This window comes from Ambystoma mexicanum, chromosome 6p (genome assembly GCF_040938575.1).
Source record: "Ambystoma mexicanum isolate Mex_15411 chromosome 6p, UKY_AmexF1_1, whole genome shotgun sequence".
Taxonomy (NCBI): domain Eukaryota; kingdom Metazoa; phylum Chordata; class Amphibia; order Caudata; family Ambystomatidae; genus Ambystoma; species Ambystoma mexicanum.
In genome coordinates, this window is record NC_090935.1 from 1,277,413,179 (window position 1) to 1,277,433,048 (window position 19,870).

Sequence of the window (19,870 nt, forward strand, 5' to 3'; positions counted from 1 at the left end):
ATCTGCCTCCCTCTACTCTCTGCCTCTGCAACTAATCCAGAACAGGACTGCAAGACGTATCCTTGGTCTCAAGGCCAGGGACCAAACCTCTCCAGCTCTGAAATCTCTCCACTGCCTCCCAGTGGGCGCTAGGATCAAGTTGAGAAATGGCAAACACGCTGTTTCTCAACTTCAAAACAAAAACATATTAGTATCCTGATACAAAGTTCCAGGATACTAATAACAATAAACCTGTCCAGACAGTAACATTACAGGGGCAGGGAAAGCCCTGGGCTAACATTGCCCCATCCTATTGGGGTTTATTGCTCAATTATTGACTTTACTTGCACAGGTTAATTTGCTTCCATGTACTTGCAATTCATTTCAATGCAAAGATTGTCTTTCATTAGTTTCCAATGTAACTCTTACAAATTAGGGGCGATATAAAAAAACAAAAAACAAGAAACATCAAGTAATCATTCATCTGCCTTTCTACGACAAGGGTATTAGATAAGATCCTAAGTTGCTGCAACATTTTCTCACCCTGGGCGTAGTATATATTTGCCAGTTCCTTTTGGTTAGACAGTGTCTTCTGATGCTGCTCCCATATTCAATTTAGTTATCTTTTTTCTTTTAGCTATGAAACCAGAACCATTAGGTTTTCCTTGGGAAATGTAGGAATCATATCTAAGAGTAGATGTTTGTCTTTAATTGTTTTTAAAAGGTACTATTTTGTTAATTACTAGTTCTGATCACAGACCCAACATTTAACTTACCTTCTGTGATTATTCACTGTGTTAGTGAATACTTCAAATTTAACTTCAGGAATAGTTTTTTGTGTGTGTGAAGTTCATTGAAGTGAAAAAAGGCATTGTCTGTTTTACTAACTCACATGACAGATGATGTTTGTTACAAACCATGTTATCAAGGTAAAAAATGGGAAAGAATATTTTCTACCCAAAAGGCAGTCCGACTTTCTGAAAGTGTTCTGCCTTGTTATAATCACTATACAACTAACGGGGGACTGCTTATGTTTGTTTGTTTGTTTTATTATTTGTAATGCGCACCAGACCGAAGGGTATCAGGGTGCAGCAGCTACAAGAAGATTCAAAGCTTAGTTACAGGGAATCATAAAGTGAGATACATTACTTACAAAGCAGGGTATGCAGATATTAACAGATGTTACAAGGCGTTGTGTACAAAATTAGTATTACCGCCATGGGGGTAGCCGTTAGTGAATCATAAAGTGAAATACATTTTTTACAAGAGCAGGATATACAGATATTTACAAATATTATAGGTATGTTATACACAATTTAGGTTATTGCCATGGGGATAGCAGGTGGGCAGTACTAGCTTAGTCTCTGCGATGTTTAATCCTAGAACTCCATCATGTTGTAATATTTTAAAATCCAAAACAATGTTGCATTTTCTTAATTTGCTTGCCCCCCAAACTTCCAATGATTATTCAATTCATATTAATTCTCTTATTATCTCCAAGCAATCATGATGCCCAATGTATGTGGAATACAAAGAATTGTCAGTAATGGTTCTTAAATCACATATTTATATTAAAGAACATTCAGTTTGCTGTCCTGGTTTAAGAAATATGGCCTCATTACAAGTCCCTACTGGCGGGGTACCTCCGGATTGAAACATTGTTTCCGTTGCCTAATATGCAAGTGCCACCGGTACAACACAAGTCCTGGCGCCTGGGATATCAGAGAGTGGAAAATGTTAGTCACAATTCCCATGGAACCCCATAGGACTCCATGGGAGTGGGTACACAAAAGCACCAGCACCAATGCTAACAGTGCCAATGCTTCCATGACAACTCTACTTTCCGGGGCAGTTGAGCCCGGCAGTGCAGACCTGCCGGGCACGTGCCCAGGAAAGCAGAGTTCTAGTCTGCCAGTCCGGAAAGGGTGCTGGTACGTTGCGACCGGCACCCTTTTTTCCAGACAGGCGGACTCGTAATGAGGCCTATAGTTTGTGCATTTCATTCAGCCAAACCAGTGACGTTCCCTCTGTCTTAATCAGTGTTATTTGTCTCCTTTTCTTGGAAATTAACTGATGTTTGCCATGCCTTTGAATCTTAACATTTCCAGGTTATTGTGTTCATGATGTTTCTGCCAATGTTCACTATTCTCTAAATCTGCTACCCCACCTAGGGGAAAACATCCTCTGTCCATACACAGGGGCAAAAAACTGCAGATGGGTCTTGAAAAAAATAGACCGATACACTATAAGTGAAGTTCATAGTATCAAAAATATAAATCGTATTTAACAATTATGCACACACAGTATAAACAAAGTACACAAGTATATAAAAAACATAAAAACATACATCAATACGATCCACACACAAAATCCCAAAATATCCCTATTGTCTACAAATACACATTACACATGTATTTCTAAATCAAAGGTTGTGCTATTCTGCACCAATTTGTTCTTGGATGCTCGAGCAAATTTCAAACAATATCATATCATTTGCTCATGTATTAGCCCAACTTGTACACGTTTCTGTCCTACAAGGCTTGAATCTGCTAGACGTTCATCAAGGGCTGAAAAGTTCTATGTACGTGAAAAATGCTTGACTGCAGGAGTCACCCCACATAGATTATTGTCTTCCAGATGTTCGCATTGTGATGTATATCACATTCATTTCAAAGCTTCTCATATTCTTTCTACTGAGGGTCATATTCCTTTCAGTGTAGTTGGCAATCATTTGTATGCCATATTTAATTTAGTATATGTACTGCTCAGACCATTATTTGAACTTCATATTCATTTCAATGAATGTTATAATCATCTCGATGCACATCTTACACATTTTAATACATGTTGTATTCATTTCAATGTGTCATATTACAAAAGGTGACATTATGATGTGAATGTGTTATAATGTAGAGCTTTGTAGCAGTCAAGTGCTACGTGAGTTAAGGGGGTTCGAAAAGCAGGGGTGTGAAATGGTTAATGGTGTGGAGGAGAGCGGTGCCCGCTGCAATGCTCTGGTGCAGGACATAATAAATACTCTCGGGTAAATGTATCCTGGCCATCAAGTGCCCGTATTCCAGTGGTGATGAGTGGACAATGTGGCCAGAGCCTGGGCTGAGTGAGTGACCAGCTAACCAGTGGTAGAACGCGTCTCTAGGGGATGTGCGGTTGTCAGCGTCAAGAGGAGAGAGCAGAACAAGCAGAACAAGCCAGCACAGGCCGGTGCATGTCTGGTCAGAGGATTGGCAGCTTGGGAGGAGTAGTCCCTCAGGGAACAGCTGAAGGCAACAGTGCATGCGAGCATAGTGTGCACAGAGAGGCACAGTCATTTCTGGAAGACGTTCCCATGTGGATTTCATGTGGGGAGCGCAAGGGAGTTGCAGCCAAGTCCAGAGAAAATCTCCAGTGTGTGACCTGTGCATGCTGTAAGAAGGTGCACAAGAGGGTCGCAGCCAAATATATCAAAGACTACATGCAGTTTTAAGTATGCACATATTGAGATGAAAGATGCAGCCAACTAGCCAACTATAAGAGTTCTTCAGGTGGATGCAAATCGTGAACCAGGCACATCCAGTTGCATAGGAACTCATCAGGCAGACTGGTACAGTTGAATTATATAGAAATACATATGGGATACTGGAGAAAACATTGAATGGCAATCCCAGGAATAACAGCACCAGCCAGATTTTTGGGGAGTCTAACAGAACCTACTACATAATAGGAGGAATAGAAATACCTAATCAAGTTGTATCTATTGGCCATTTTCAGATGGATGCAAATATGCCAAATGAATGAACTATTTGTGCAGGGAAACAATGAGAGTTATCAAACATGTCCCAGATCTACTCCCATCAGTTTACGGTGAGGGCGAGGGTCCTTGAAGAGAGTATGCACAACAAAACACTACAGAAGTTGAAGGAACAATATGGCCACAGGACAAACATTTTGTTGGAGCAATACAAGTTTTTCACAAACAGATGGCCATGGAGAGCATTGATGCTTACATAACGGATCTCAGAATACTTTGATTTCTGATTCTGATTGCCATTTCTCCAGCATTGAGGATGAATATATTACTGATCAATTGGTACTCTGCATGTTGGCCTCTAGCATACATGAGAAATAATGGCAAGCTGAGAACCCCTCTCTAAGCGAGGCATTGGAAATAGCAAGAAGCATTGAGTTGAGTAAAAAGTGTACTCGGTGTGTGGAAATTAATGAAACAAGAGTCAAAATTAGTGAGAGAGAAATCAAAGCAGTATCGCAACCTAATGCGGATGGGATAATGGCGATGATGACCAAGAAAATGAGTTTCCAAGTAATTGTGGAAGCCTATTAATTGGAACAAGCTTCATGGGTGCCTGTTTCCGGTGCAGGAATACATGGCCATATATATGGCATCCGGCCCAGATTGTCTTGCAATAAAGGAAGCGTGTAGAAAACACAACAGGAGGGGACTCTTTTCCAAGGTGTGTCGATAATACAATTCCGGGAACAAACAGCAAGAACCCAAATAAACATAGTGAATGCAGATGAAATAAAAGACTATTCCTAGGATGTAGTACAGATAAGGACACCCACGGCTTCAGAGAAGGAGGAGAAAGAAGGACCATATAGAGCACCGTTGAGAGAGTTCACATTAAATGACATACAAGTAAAGATGTTGGTGGAATCTTGACAATCCTTCACCACGTTCCACAGTGCGTCATCCATCCCTGGCCAACACTATAGTTCTTTCAATCTCTGTTTAGTGAGAGTGTGACCCAAATGTCCTTGATAGTCACTCATCACAATTTTCTGTCTCACTATCCGAGGAGGAACTGGCCTCTCCCTTGTTTCCAAATCACACTTACATGGCACCAACCTGTTTTTAACCATATATAATTGGTTATTTATAACCATATCCTACGCAGTTTCACAGTCTGGCCATTCTTGTTGTGTATATCCTACTGCACGCTTCATGTATTCATCATCGTCTACTGCACTCTTCTGCTCCTTTACAGATACTACTGCCCGAACCTGATCACATATGCTTGCCACCCACATATCCATTCGCTCATCCTCCCTTACTTCAGGTTTCTCCATTGGGATGTATCTTGATAAAGCATTTGCAGAAAGTAACAAGACTAGGAAGATTGACTCTGTATCACCGAAGCCTGTAGGCGTATCAATAGAGGTGTCGGAAAAAGTAGGTATCAATGTGACGGGTCCAATAGAGAGTGTAAGGGAGGAACCAAGTTCTATTTGACGTACAGGGTTTCTGGAAGGTGTGGGGGTTTCTGGAAGGCGTGGGAATGAGACGGTTGATGGTGCGGAGGAAAGCAGTGCCTGATGTGGGGCTCTGGCACAGGACATAATAAATACTCCTGGTTAAATATGTCCCAGCCTCCGAGTGCCCTTATTTTAGAAGGACTTCCCATATAGGTCTCCAGATTGTAGTTCCCAAAACCACATTAATGTGAGCAGTAAATGTGTAACAAGACCCATCCGTTAAGACCATGGCCCTGCAGACAGATTACGTAAAGAACATGGAATCCTGACAATTAGAACTGATATTTTATACTGCATATCTTATTTATTTTGTGTTCTTAATTGTCAGGCAACGCTGTTGCCATTCCAAGCAGTTCCAATCACTGCAAAAAAAGTTATTGAAACATTGTAACATCCAAAGAGACAAGATAAACAAAAACGGTGTATATCTAGTCATAAAGTCAAAAATAGACATACGAGGTACACCACATTTAAGATATTATTCCCCTTTACCAATATGATTAATTGTATGGCAGAATATGTGGGTTAGCATATGATTTTGTACTACCATGAGTTTATTCACCCACCGGGGACCACGCACTCTAGAAGCTCTCCGCAGGGTTTTTTCCCCCTTCAGGGGTGCCCCTGGAGGTCCCACCACGTTCAGGCCTTTTCTGAGCAGGACCATGGAGGGGCTTCTAGGTAAATCCTCACATTCTGTGGTATCCTGTAGAGTCGGTACAGCGTGAGGTACGTGTCTTCCAGTGTATGCTCGAGTCTATGATACAGTATATTGAGATATATAACATGTCACTACCATCAGACATTGAAGAGGTGCTCATCTGTTTGTTAGCTATTTCCAAGCCTGCCTCCCGTTCTCATCCTTTTCGCATATGAGTATTGACATTCAAACGTATGCAAGGGGAGGACAAATAAACTATGAACTAGAGTTTCTTCCAATAATACCATTGACCCCTATGATATCCGTTCTTAAATTAAAAACAAAACTTTCATGGGTTCCAAATAACAGTAAGATCACCTAGTTGACACTGTTTTCTGCATGAAGCTTTAGCTACATGATTTAGTAGGTTGCCTTCTTAGTTCATCATAGTGGTTACATTCATTACGGGAACACGTTTTCAAGTAAATGTTTGCGAGAGTTATGATCCAGACATTAGATATTTTGGTGTACTGTAGTTAATCGAGTCACCCATATTGTTCATCTCTATGCCACCCAGGAATAATGCCAGTGACAAATTAAACTCCATAAAATAAATTCTTTGCAAATGACCTCAATACAAAATTAAGAGCTATTCCTATAATTGCTCTCCAAAGTTTGCCTTCAGTTATATGTAACTTTGGTGCCCATACTACATCCCAAAATTCAGCCCAGCAGAAGAAGAGACACAAGTTATGCATTATGTATGAACACGATCTGATTGGTTTCAATCCAGCATAACTATAATGTTGTGCACCTATGAGGGAGCTCTGGACAGGCTGTCCCTTGGAATGGAAAAGCCATGCACTCATGTGCAAGCTCTGAAGTGTCTGCATCTTCCAAAAACAATGGTTCACCCATGGCAGCGCTCTGTAGTGGTCGTCTGATGTAAAGGCAATGGTATACTCATGTATGTGATGTCTGGTGTGGCTGCCCCTTCTAAAGGATAAGGCAGGATCCCAGCGGTGAAGCATGATATGATATGATATCGCATGGGGGAGATGGAAAGTGCGGGGTGGAAGGCTGAGGGGGTAGTGTAGTACATCGGATCAACAGTAATAAATAAATAGAATAAATAGACAATAGGTAAAAAGTGCGGGCAGCTTGTGGCACGTGCAGGGCTAAGTGCAGACATCAAGTGTCAAGAGCTGATGGAGACTGTGGGTATACAGAAACAGACCCCAAGTGCAGGGGTTGCCTGGGAGGCAGTGCAGGTGTGCAGCTGGCGGGGGAGGGGACCTGGGCCTGAGATCAGAGGGTAGCCAGATGACCAGTGCAGTTTCAGACAGGAGTTCGGCAGGGGAGAGCAGGAGAGAAAGCAGAAGCAGAGAGGAAGGTCTTGAGGTGCATTCCGGAACCGGAGATGGTTCTCCTCAAGTTTCAGGGAGGCTGCTCCAGAGGGAGGCCCCAGTCGAACAAACAGATCTACCACCAACTTGTTGCTTGAAGAAGGGACTGACCCTGAGGGAGTTGGAGGCGGATATTTGAAGAGCTTGAGAAGAAAGATATTTAGGAAGAGAGAGTTGAAGGTATTGAGATGCCAGGCCCCAGACGGCCTTGTAGACAATACAGAGGGTTTCACGCTTAATCTTCACAGCCAATGGGAGCCAGTGCAAAGATTTCATTCTTGGAGAGATACGATACCTGGGCTTGAGACCAAGGACAAGTCTTGCACTCCTGTTCTGGATGAGTTGCAGAGGGTGAAGAGTCGAAGCAGGCAGATTTAGAAAGAGGCTGTTGCTGTAGTCCAGCCTAGAGAGAACCAGAGCTCTGGAGACAGTGAGTTTCTGGGGGAAGGAGAGGAAAGAAATAATACCTCTGAGGTGGTGCAGCTGGTAGTATGATTTCTTAGAGAGGTCAGAGATGTGAAGAGAGAAGGAGAGTGTGGAGTCAAAGATGACCCCAAGGTTTTTAGCCTCAAAAGTGGGAGAAGGAAGAGGGCCAAGAGAGGTGGGTCAGAGAGCGATAGGAAAGGAGGGAGCAGGTGTGACAATGAGGAGAATCTCAGTCTTACGGCATAAAGGCAGAGATCATTGGCGGCACACCACTACTGGACAGCGGACAGACAGTCAGATACGAGAGAAGAAGAGGTAATGGAAGGGAGCCTCAAAATGAGCTGAGAGTCATCCACATAGCACTGAAAGTTGGGGCAGAGAGCAGCAAAGCGATGGGCAAGAAGTGCCAGGTATTGGTTGAACAGCCAGGGAGAGAGGTTAGACCCCTGGGGAACACCATAGGTAGCGAAAGAGATAGAGGATAGAAAGGACCCAAGTTGGACCTGGGAGGCTCAATCGGAGAGGAAGGAGTTCAGCCAAGCCAGGGCCTGATTTGTGATACCCACGTTATCACAGAGACGGTTGAGCAGGATGGCATGGTTGACCGTGTCAAAGGCAGAGGAGAGATCAAGTAAGATGAGGACACAGGAGGTATTGGAGTCAAGGTTTGAGAGCAGGTCTTCACGGATGTTCAGAAGAGCAGTTTCCGTGCTTCTGGCAGCTCTGAAGCCAGACTGATGGTCATGGAGACAAAAAACAGATTCAGTGTGAAGCTTAAGTTGGGAGATGGCCAGCTTTTCCAGGAGTTTGCCCAGGAAAGGAGTGATGGAGATTGGGTGGTAGTTAGCAGGGCAGGAGGGGTCGGCTGAGGGTTTCTTAAGAAGAGGGTGCACAAGGGAGTGCTTCAGGGGTGAAGTGAAGGCTCTGGTGGCGAAGGAGTGGTTGCAGAAGTCGGTCAAAGCAGGAGCCAGGGTGTCAATGTGGTCCTTGATGGTTTTAGAGGAACACAGGAGAACCTGTTTTGATGAGATGCTCATAGATCAGACTTGACTAGAAACCTTGTCTGGGGAGAACAGGGGAAAGGCAGAGTAGGAGGGAGGAGGGATGTTCACATAAGGGCCAGAGGAAGAGCTGGAAGTAGAGGGAGGAGGAGGAGAGGAATAGAGAGAGGAAAGCATGTCCTGAGTTTTAGAGAGGAAATGAGAAGCCAGGGCTGTGCAAATGGCCTGGGAGGGACAGGAGAGGTAGAGACTGCAGCAGGATTGGCCAGATCCTTTCAGATTTTAAAAGGTTTGGCCGTGTTGTTGGATGCCGCAGAGATGGGGGCTTGGATGAGGGCTCTCTTCTTGGTGCAGACAGAGAGTCATTATTACCTTTGGAGCAGGCGGCAGGCCAGTTTGTCAGAGCATGTACAGGAAGCATGCCATTTCCTCTCAGTCACCCTGCACTTGCGTTTAAGGGTGATAAGGTCTGAGTCATTCCAGGAGTTGCACTTGACTTTGTGCTTCAAGCAGATCCTCATGACAGGGGCAAGCACATCAAGAGTATCAGATATAGCAGAGTGGAGCATAGAAAGCAGTGTGTCATGGTGTGGGTCAGCCGAAGAGGGAGAGGGGTGAGAAAGTGGCAGCAAAAGCCTCAACTGCCACAAGAGATTCAGAACATCCAGAGAGTGCCCTTCAGATGGAGTCTGGCCAGAGGGGTGGATAGAAAGTGAGAGAGAGAGTTGCAGAGAGCGCAAAAGAGTCCAGAGGAAGGACAGGAAGCATCCAGGTGGATGGTAAAGTCTCCAAGAAGGAGGAGTTGAGTGGTCGAGACCAGGGGGGAAGAGGAGAGGTCTGCCTACTAAAAGAGGAAGAAGGAGATCTGGCCAGGTGGCCAATAGATGATAGCCACAGTAAGGGAATGGCTAGGAGAGAGAGAGAGAGCCTGCAGACGAGGCATTAGAAAGAGGAGTAGGCCTGCGTAGGATTGACAGAGGCAGGAATCCACTCAGGGAAGATCAGGGCTTCACCCCCTGTGGGATGATTGGACCTGGGCATGGAGAGGATCTTGTAGCCATCAGGGAGGAGAGTGTCAAAGCTCATGACAGAACTGGCCATGAACCATGTCTCGGTGAGACTGAGGACATCAAGGTCAAGTTGTTCAAGGAGGGGGCAGATGTCAGAGGTGTTTTTGACCGCTGAGCCAGAGTTGAGGGTGGCGATGTGGAGAAAGTTGCTCTCCTTGAAAGACTTCCAGGGAGGGATACAAATCAGATTTATGCCCTGCAGAGGTGTAGAGGAAGCCCAAGGGGGCCAGAAGAAGAAGGAGGAGAGGGCAAGGTAGCCAAGGAGGAGACAGCAGGGGAGGCAAGGAAGCCGTGGAGGGAAGAAAGGGGACAGCAGGAGAAGAAAAGAAATAGATGGGGCGCTGGAAACGTCTATCAAAGAGGAGAAGGTTGGCCTAAGGACCTTGGAATAAGACGGTACCCTTCAGGTAAACGTTAATTATGACCTTAGAGGATTGAAAGGAGGCCAGGAGGGCCTTCCACCGGGTGCCACCATTAATGGGAGAAGAAGGGAAAGGAGAATGCACAGAGACCATGTGAAGAGTGCATAGGTCTGTCGAGGGAACGACAAAGAGGATGTTGGTGAGGGTTTGCCTGGAGGAAGCATTGGTATTGGTGTCAGCGATAGAGAGGCCTGGGTTGGAGACCAGGATGTTTGTTTTTTAAACTTCTTCCTACCAGATGTAGTGAGGAGAGTAGGATAGTCGATAGAGAAACAGATCAAAAAGATAGGACAGACAGAGAGCACCATAAAGTAGGTGGGGAGAGGAGAGAAGAGGAAGGTGTTGGGGTGGGGAGAACACTAGGGAAGGACACAGGGAGAGGTGCAGGCAGATGAGACAAGGATAGACGAGACCATAGTAGACAATTGAACAAAACGACAAGAGCACAGACAATAGTAGAACAGTATTGCTAGATGAATGCTTTCCTAAGAAGGCAGAACCAAGGATAGCACTACTTTCACATTGTAGTTTAGATACCGGAGAAAAACACACCTAGGTCTGAGTGTCCTACATAGTGGTAGAAAGGCCTAGGTTCCACAATGCTATGTAAATACTTTCACAATGCAATTACATACTTTCACAATGCAATTTAAATACTTTCACAATGCAATTTAAGTACCGGAGCAAAACACACCTAGGTCTGAGAGTCCTGTATAGTGGGAGAAAGGCCTAAATTCCACAATGCAATTTAAATACTTTCGCAATGCAATTAAAGCTGCATTTTCCAAAGGTAATGGTATTCTCCTGTGCCTGAGCGTTGGAGTGGTTGTCTCATCTGCTGTACCTTAAATGCTCAATCTTTAGACAAAAGAAATGTACCCCTAAATCAAGCGGCCTTACACCACAAGAAGCTAGAACATGATCAGGAAAGCAAAGGGAGACCACATGGCACAAACCATAAGTCTTTTTGCAGATTTTGGAACGGGATTCAAACCTATGGAAGTGAAATTTTCAGACATTCATCACAGAAATCATACCAACACATGCACAATTTTTAAATACTAGAGCACAAATCAGTCCAGGCAACATTTCTTCAGAAAGGCATTCTCTGCTCTCCTTCCTCTAAATAGCTGTTAGTGGGTGTAGTGGTACCTTCCTGGATCCAAGAGACTCCCTGTGGCGACAGCTCACACCTTTTGCATTTGCTAATCATTGACTGCCCCCCAAAACCCTGAAAGCACAGCCCTTGAAATCTGGATGGCTACTGCATGCTTGCCTTTTCCCTTGTTTTGTCATGTATCTGTCATGCAAACTTTGTAAGGAACTTGGGCAGATAACAATACAAAGCAAGAGGCCGGTCAAACTGAAAACTCAAGATTGGACTGTACATCCGATCGCTCTCCCAAAATGACAATTTTTTACTGCTGCTATGCTTCTCTTTACCTTCCTGTAGCTGCTGCCTCTTTAGACCAAGGTGCCTAACGTTCGTGGTGCTTCAAGGAATTAACACTCCACTTTGTATCCTTTTTGTTCCACGTTTCCTCAGGAAGATCCCCGGCAGGTTTGCAGCATCATTTTGAAACCGACATACTGGTGTGGCCTGAACACTTGGTGAGTTGTGGCCTTTGGGGGTTGCGAGAATTTTATTTTGGACATTGGCTGCGTGCCTTGTGTGAGAACAGGTTGAGGCTTGGGGAACTATAGTCGGTTAGATCTGTGTCTCTTTCTTATTGAATGCACACTCCCATGTCTCTGTCCCAAACCCATAGAAATCAGATTGGCACTCAAAAACCAGATACTTCCAATCGGCACCTATCAACACCACTGCTTTTGCATCTGCCTCTCCCATTGTTCCATGAGTAATCCCGCTTTTTCTGACAGATATGTTTGCAGCAAAGCCTCCAAGGGTGGTATAAAGATGCTATACAAGATTAGATACATTTTATTTAAACTATATTGCAATAGTGTGAATCAAGATGTCTGTTCCACAAACATTCCACCCGGCATTTGTGCAACCACTACTCAGCAAGGAAACCCCCAAACTGCAGCAAAATTGACAAACTCCCATACCCAGCCAAAGTTCTGAAGAGTTAGATTTACACAGACAATCCTCAAACAGGTGGTATTAAGCTGAGTGATGGACCAATTTCAAGCGGGATGAAGACCAATGAGGGGAGATGAATAAGCGGTTCTCGCAATCTCACGCAACTGAAATATTAACGCTGACAGGAGCACATGTTCAGGCTTCATACTACTGGATTTATTGGTAGCTTTTGTCAACATCAATCACGCCATTAATGAAGAGACTTCGATAATTTGGCATTTTACAGCACTGCACTACAATGGATGAAATCCTTCCTCTTACACAAACACACACCATCAACTATGGCATCCTCCAAGGATCAAGCCTTTCACCACTCTTGAACATATACATTGCCCTACTCACAAAAGGCATGGACATACATGTTACAGCCATGCAGAAGACACTCAGTTAATTGTCAAGCTGACAACAGACATCAACTCAAATAGCTCCCCCTCACCAGCTGGCTACCTTAGAAAGGTCAAAATCGGAATTACCAACAACAACCTGAAACTCAATTCAAATATCATGGAAATCCTGGTAGTGCCCCACAACAATGAACTGCACACTCCACTTCTCTGGCATGTAGACATGGTATCGAGCCCAGTACCCTCAAAGGTGATAGCAAACCTCGGATTCCTCATGGTAGTGGGGTTACAGTAGAACCACAAGTCAAGGACATATTAAGAAAATACTTCTACCACCTATGTTCAATCAGACATATCTCATCTTCCCACACAGGGTACTCTCAATCTTCTCTCTGATCCTCTCTAGAGTCATTTACACAAACAGCCTGTCTATGTATGCTAGACTACCTCACCAAGAAATTACAATGCATCCAAAACACTGTTTCAAGGCCACAAAGGTTAGACTAGAGGGAACAAATGACGGCATCCCTGAGAACCCTCCACTGACTACCGGTGAAGAAAAGGATGGATTTTAAAACACAATTCATTTGACACAGAGCACTGGAGGGTCAGTTTGCAGAGCTCCTTCAAATCAAAATCACCCGATACCAACTGTGAAGGATCCTCAGATCAAGCAGCAACATATAATGAAATCCAAATTGTATGAGACAAGCAAATATGAAGGCACAACAGGAAGAGTCACCTACACAAATTGCTTCATGGTCTAACATGCCATTCAGCCACAGGCTATTAACCAATATTTTACCAACACCCCAAAACCAAAATAAAAGTTAAAGAATCCTCTTTCAAAATCCTCTCCATAGCCAAGAACCAAACACTTCAGAATATATTTTTAAAAGAAAGGACACACCCAACTAACAACTTCACACTCAAACACCATCTCTCACCACATGCTAAACAACCACACTAAAAAGAAAAGGCTAGACAAAATGATACACCCCTCAACTGGCACATCTCACTCACCTGCCAAAGCATCATGATAAGCCAGACACTAGTGGTCGCCCATCTGGAAACAATCATCTCTGGTGCACCAATCGCTCTCCATCAAGAAAAGAGATCCACAAAGATGCCAGTTGCTACTTGTTCTACACACACAAAATGAGAAGCAGAACCCCTCGCCTTTTACCTCTGCTCCCTTAACCCTCCCTTTCTCAGTCCAAATGAGCACCTGGCGAATATGAAAATGTAAGCAATATTTGGCATACATCCAAATAACTTTAAACACATTGTTATGTGTAAATAATTTCCCTTAATATGTTTTTTATTTTTATTGAAACTGGGTCTCACCCAGGTGCCAACGACCTTAATGTTTTCCTCTCCCAAAATCAATTAGTCTTGTTTCGGTCACGTTCAAAAATCACTAATTTGGGAATATTACCAACTTGTCCTTCAATTTGCGAAGGCTGATTGGGGCCAGAGAAATGAGCACCACATTATCACTCGTCCTCTGTTAGGGAAATGAAGGGGTGTACAGTACCAGCAGTACCTAAGGGGTAGTCATTTACCTCGGTTAATCTCAGTTAGTCTCTATGCTAAATACGTGATACCATAGTGCAGAAACGTTGCACTGATAATAGTGCACTTAGCATTAGCACAACCATGGTGAAAAGACATATATTTCCATGCATTTGTGCACCAAAACAAAGGATTAGGACTAGGGCAAACATTGTACTGGTGTACAAAATTCACTGAAATAATAATTTGGATGGGGACACTTTTTGCGGTAGTGTTAATGTCCCTTGCACAGGTGGAAAGGTTCTGTAATAGGGCCTGAATGTTATTTGCATAAGGGCAATTTTTGTCATTGTGGTGATTGCACACTCACTGATGTAAGGTTTATGTAACGTCACTGCCATAGTGAGGTAACAGTGATGGTGAAGGTGGGCAACACATCTAGCAGAAATCAATTCACCAAAGCCTCACTGGTGCAATGCCATACACGACGACATTATCCATTTCATTCGGCAGATGCTAGCTCAGCCCTGGTTTAACTTTGCACTCTGGGACTTGTAGTCCTGGATTGCCTCATTCAAGAAACAGGACAACCAGTCCCAGAATCCAACCTTAAAACCAAAATTTGTCTCTTGAATAGAATGGATGCAATGCATTGTCCAAATGGGCATGCTCTGTGCATCACAGTTTAGGCTCTTTCTTTAGCAACATCACTTGACTAGCCCCTTGGCGCATCACATATTTTGCTACAGTTTGGGGAGGGATAGTATATTACAACATAATTTCACGCAGATTAAAAGGACTTCTCTTGATTTTAATGGCTAACTTTGTCATGCTCACATTTTAGGAGAGTAGAATGTTCTTTTCAAGCATAGCACTAGTCGCCTTAACAGTGGGACATATTCTGTCACAATGTGTTCCTGTTATGTCTGACACCGGAGCTACTAAATCCTCAAAGGTCGGGCAAGGGAAGAGGGATTCTTTGTTGGAGATCAGGTAAAAAGCTGCCTTAGGAGAGCCATGCGTGTTAGGCGGAAACCTGTGCAGTTCCCTCTGGGACCACTGCAAAAGATTTAGGACTACAGGTGTTTGGCAGTAAACCCACTTGGTAGCAGTCTGTACCACATAGATTCACTTGGTAGCTGTGGCTGAGCAGTCAGACTTCCCTCAAGAACAGTTAGGCAGTATGTGGAGTATACAAAATAGGGCAATCTACACAGTAAGACAAGCAAACACGCAACAAGGCTTCGGTGCTTCGGTGTAAAGAGATATAGTTATTTATTTATAAGCACACATCTATAGAAAACACTCTGGCACTCAATACGGCAAACGATTTCAATCACAATTACTATATGGAAAATATCAATCCCCCAAACAATAGTTCGACAAGTCTAGGTTCAACGGCATCACTTATTTGCAGACAGAGGTATATGCTTTAACCTAGATGGCACTCTAGTATTCGTTAGGACGGGAGAGAAAAAGGGGGTTAAGAAATCAACTTGATACCAATACTTTTAAGCACAAATGCAAGGCAAGAAGACAGGAACCACTGTAGATTCCAAAGTTCAGAGGCCAGGCCCACTCGGAGAGAGGCAAGGCGATAAGTCCCTCAAAAAAAAGTGTTTCAGTGGAAATGCGCTTCGAGTCTTTATCGCAAATTGTTATGGAAAGATTGGACCAGTTCAGAACAACACGCTAAAGAAAGCTTGGAGGCGACCCAATGGAAAGGCGAGGATTAAGACACCTCACTCGATCTGGCAGAAAGGGAAGCCAGGCAGACACGGTACCTTGTTTGTGGAGAGACAGCTCCGGCGGGGGCAGTTGTTCCTGGTGGTGGATGCACGTCGGGTCTTTGCCAAGAGTAGAGATGATCTCGTCGTCAAAGAAAAGTGAAGTCCGGTGCACCACCAGGGAAGAGACCAGCCGCGGAGTGCTCCGTCACAAGGCACCACCTTTTGGTCGCGGTACAGGGGTAGTGGCTATCCGGTTGCCGAGTTGCTCTGCACGGGCAATTCGACCACTGCGTCCTGGAGCGAAGAAAAAGCAAAGGGGACTGGTTGTTCCCACCAGTCAGGGGAAGAGACTCTCCGGCAGGGAGATCTCCTCTGTCGTCGGGAAGTGGTGAGTCGCTTCCGCAGGGCTCCATCGGAGGTGTCGTCGTTGCAGGTCGGCTCAGCTTTACCCTCGTCGGATTCCTAGGTCCTGTGGCGACTTCTGAAGATCCAGTCCCAAAAGCCCTGCTTTTATGCAGAAAACCCCCATTCATTCAGCATAGCTGCCAATCAAAACATGCTAAGTGGTGAGCGGGGTGGCTCACCACTTGGGCCAATCACACTAGAGTGCCACCGGAGTTGGCAAGGCAACTCGGTCCAGGGTACCTAAACCCCCTCCCACACCCCTGTGGTAACCCAGACAGAATGGCACCAGTTTGGAGGGTCTCTGTACAGAAGCCAGCCAAAAGTGGAACAAAGGGCTCAACCTTTGGTTTAGGAGTCACAGAGACGAACACAGACGCCATTTTAAAAACCGAGTTCTGGCAGAAAATACCATCCGATAGACTTATTTAAGATAAGTAAATCGGTGGTATGTTAGAGAGTAATGAGAGAAAAAGTATTAATCTCCAACAATGGGAAGAATCCCATAGGGTTATATTCGGGGTCGAATATAACAAGTAGTTTCCACTGCCACCAGCCAAAACTCGACGAGGGGGGACGGGACAGTGCCCCCTCGAATAACAGACCTAGGAGTAAACGAATTACCCCTACTAGTACGTCCACAATAAGATGGTGTGTACTAGTTCTGTTAGTAAATTTAGGTCTAGTAAAGCCAATGGTGACTTTACATGCCCGGGGAGACAGTAGTCAGTCCCCGGGTATGGAGTCTATGATGGAGGTCCGCTAGGACGCTCCAGTGCTACGGCACGGAGGGAGCGTTGTAACACACATAGCAAAACATATGAGACCCTATGGAGTAAAAGACCCCATAGCCCATAGAACACATTGACATTTCAAAGGAATTACACACATTCATGTCCAAGAGTGGGAGAAAAAGAGTCTCACTCTTGGCAGGATGGAAAAAAAACAAACTCCAGAAATCCAGCAAAGCTGCTGGGGGACTCACTAGGTTAGGAAATTAAGCCTAAACAGAGAATTCTCCCTAACACTGCACGAATGCAGCCTCGAGGACACAATCAATAGGAGCTTCCGCTCCAAAGTAGCAAAACAACGTCTTCAGACACGCTTTTTAGAGTGGCTCTTGGTATGCTCTTAAAGTGCAAGCAGCAGGCCACTCTGGAGGAAGACGCCACATTCACAAACTCCAGTCTTCAAAGGCCATCTAAATATATTAAACGATTGAGTTTTCATGTTGGCATTTTTAAAGGCATCTCAAAGTGTCAGAGTTACATTTGGGTGGACAAATATTTACTATTTGTTTTGGGAATTGTCGAAAAGATTGATGGTGGGGGAGCTGTTTGCCAGTCAGAACAAATTCTGGCCCATGTGCTAAATAATTTTAAACACACGGAATTAACTTTGTATCAGTTTTACACATGTCACAAGCATATGGCATCACGCCCTAAAAAGCAAACATTGACAAAGCCTATGGTCCTGGCTTGTATTTCCGGAGGGTGTAATATAGTGTATAGCGATGCGGATTGGTAGTGGGTGGATTGTCGTGAGGTTTGGGCTTTGTTTTATCCATTGTTCCTTGTTTTCTTGAGATTTGTTTATGTGTGGTTGTGTAAGTAGATGCGTGTATGATTGGGGTGTTGAATACAGTGAATTCTGCATAAGTCCACGCCAAATGGCATGTAATACCATCATATGGGTGAAACTCTCACTATGGTTTACAGGGAGGGTATACATTCAGAGCACCTTGGATCAGGAAGCCTGAACATTCAATAGATTATAATCAGTGTACTGGTAATGGGGGATAAGCATGATAGCTGGAGGGAGCAATGATACAGAAGGGAAGGGGTGGAGCCGTGATGCAACAAACTAATCACAGGCTCTTTTTGGAGCATGGAGCAGCTGATAAACATCAGGATCCTTCTAAGAACCCCCTCCAATAGGTCTGTAAGGAAGCAGAAGCACTCTCCTAATAGATTTAAAATGATGATGTTTTCAGAAAACATGCCAGCTTCAGTTGAGACACCTGCATGTTTGGTTTTGAATTTGCCAGCATGGAATTATCATCAATAGAGCCTGGCATCAGATTATGAAATTGCGTATCTCATACATTTGGAAAACTGAAAGCACTCTAATAATGTGAGACTTAGAACCTATTTTAGTGCTGGCAATCAGCGGAAGTGTATGTTGCTGCATGCCATTGATGCTTCTTGTAAGATATCATTGGGCCTGATTCATGGAACTGTTTTATAATGGCGCAATCCCATAGGAAAATGTTCCATGAATCAGGCCCATTGTGTTTTGATCTTCTCAAGTGTGTGGTGTGTGTATTTGAGAAAGAGAACAAGAGAGAAAAAAAAAGTGAGAGAAACTGTGCGAGGAGTGAGAGACAATGAGAAGGGAGAGAAAGGCAGAATGCATAGGAAATGTAAAGAGGAAGTGAAAAGGGATGAAGAGGGAGAGAAAAGGGATGAACCAGCAAGAGAGAATGAGACAGACCAAGAAGGAGAAATAGAGAGAGACCGAGAGAGAGACAGTCACATTTCTTCACATGACATCACTTTGAAACTTATTTCTTATTAGAACATGGATGGGGTTGTGAAATCAATTGGGACGCTGAAGGCATTGGGTTTGTATGCCAGTATAAACCGATGTTCCAGGCAAGCACTCCCTCAGCGCATTTCACGCTCATTAAAGGGGTAGTGCCATCAGAAATGTTATTGGCCCAATCAATCATGCATGTATTTTAGAGCATACATCGAGTGTTCTTAAAAAATGGCCAATGCACTTACCTGGGTTTTTCTCACTTCAACACATGATAAAATGATGGGTCGGGTACCGCCATCTTGTGCTAATCTTATCCGTTGATCCATTCCTCTAAGTTCAAGTCCCCTTGTGGCACTAATTTAGATCACCCACCTCTAATGCTGACATCACTAGATGCTCATGCCCCATTTCACAACCCCAATGTACGTCGCATGCCAACATCCTCTGTGCGCAATCTATTGACGTGTCTCCAGGGAAATGCCAAGATGCCTCATTGCTTGACAAGTGTAAACAAACCCTTTCTGTTCACACAACATTGGAGTTTCTTTTTCCTTTGTGTCTTTGTATTTCATTTCAAGCTTCCCTGTCTTGTTTCTGCTCTGTTCAGCTATCTGCCAAGTACGACACATTGAGAACCGGTACATATACTGCCTAAAATGCATTAAATCAGTAGCAGTTTTACATCTCTTATATTATGTACACATGTTTTTACCAAACCATATTTAAGCATGTGTCCTTGCCAATTTTTAAAGTTTGAGCCTATTAATCTTGTCTTTTCACAATGGGCCTCATTACAAGTGCGGCGGTAAGGGGTTAACGGCACCGTAAGGATGCCGGTGCCGTTAACCCCTTACTGCCGCATTCCTGTGGTCCCTTAGCGGGTCCCACTGAGGCCGGCTGGTTTTACCTGGCGCCCTTAACGGGAGGTGCTAAGGGACCAGGGAGCTAATAACGGGCCCGTAATTAACGGCTCCTTCCCCATTCCCATTGAGCCCTATGGGGGCCCGAATGGGAATGGG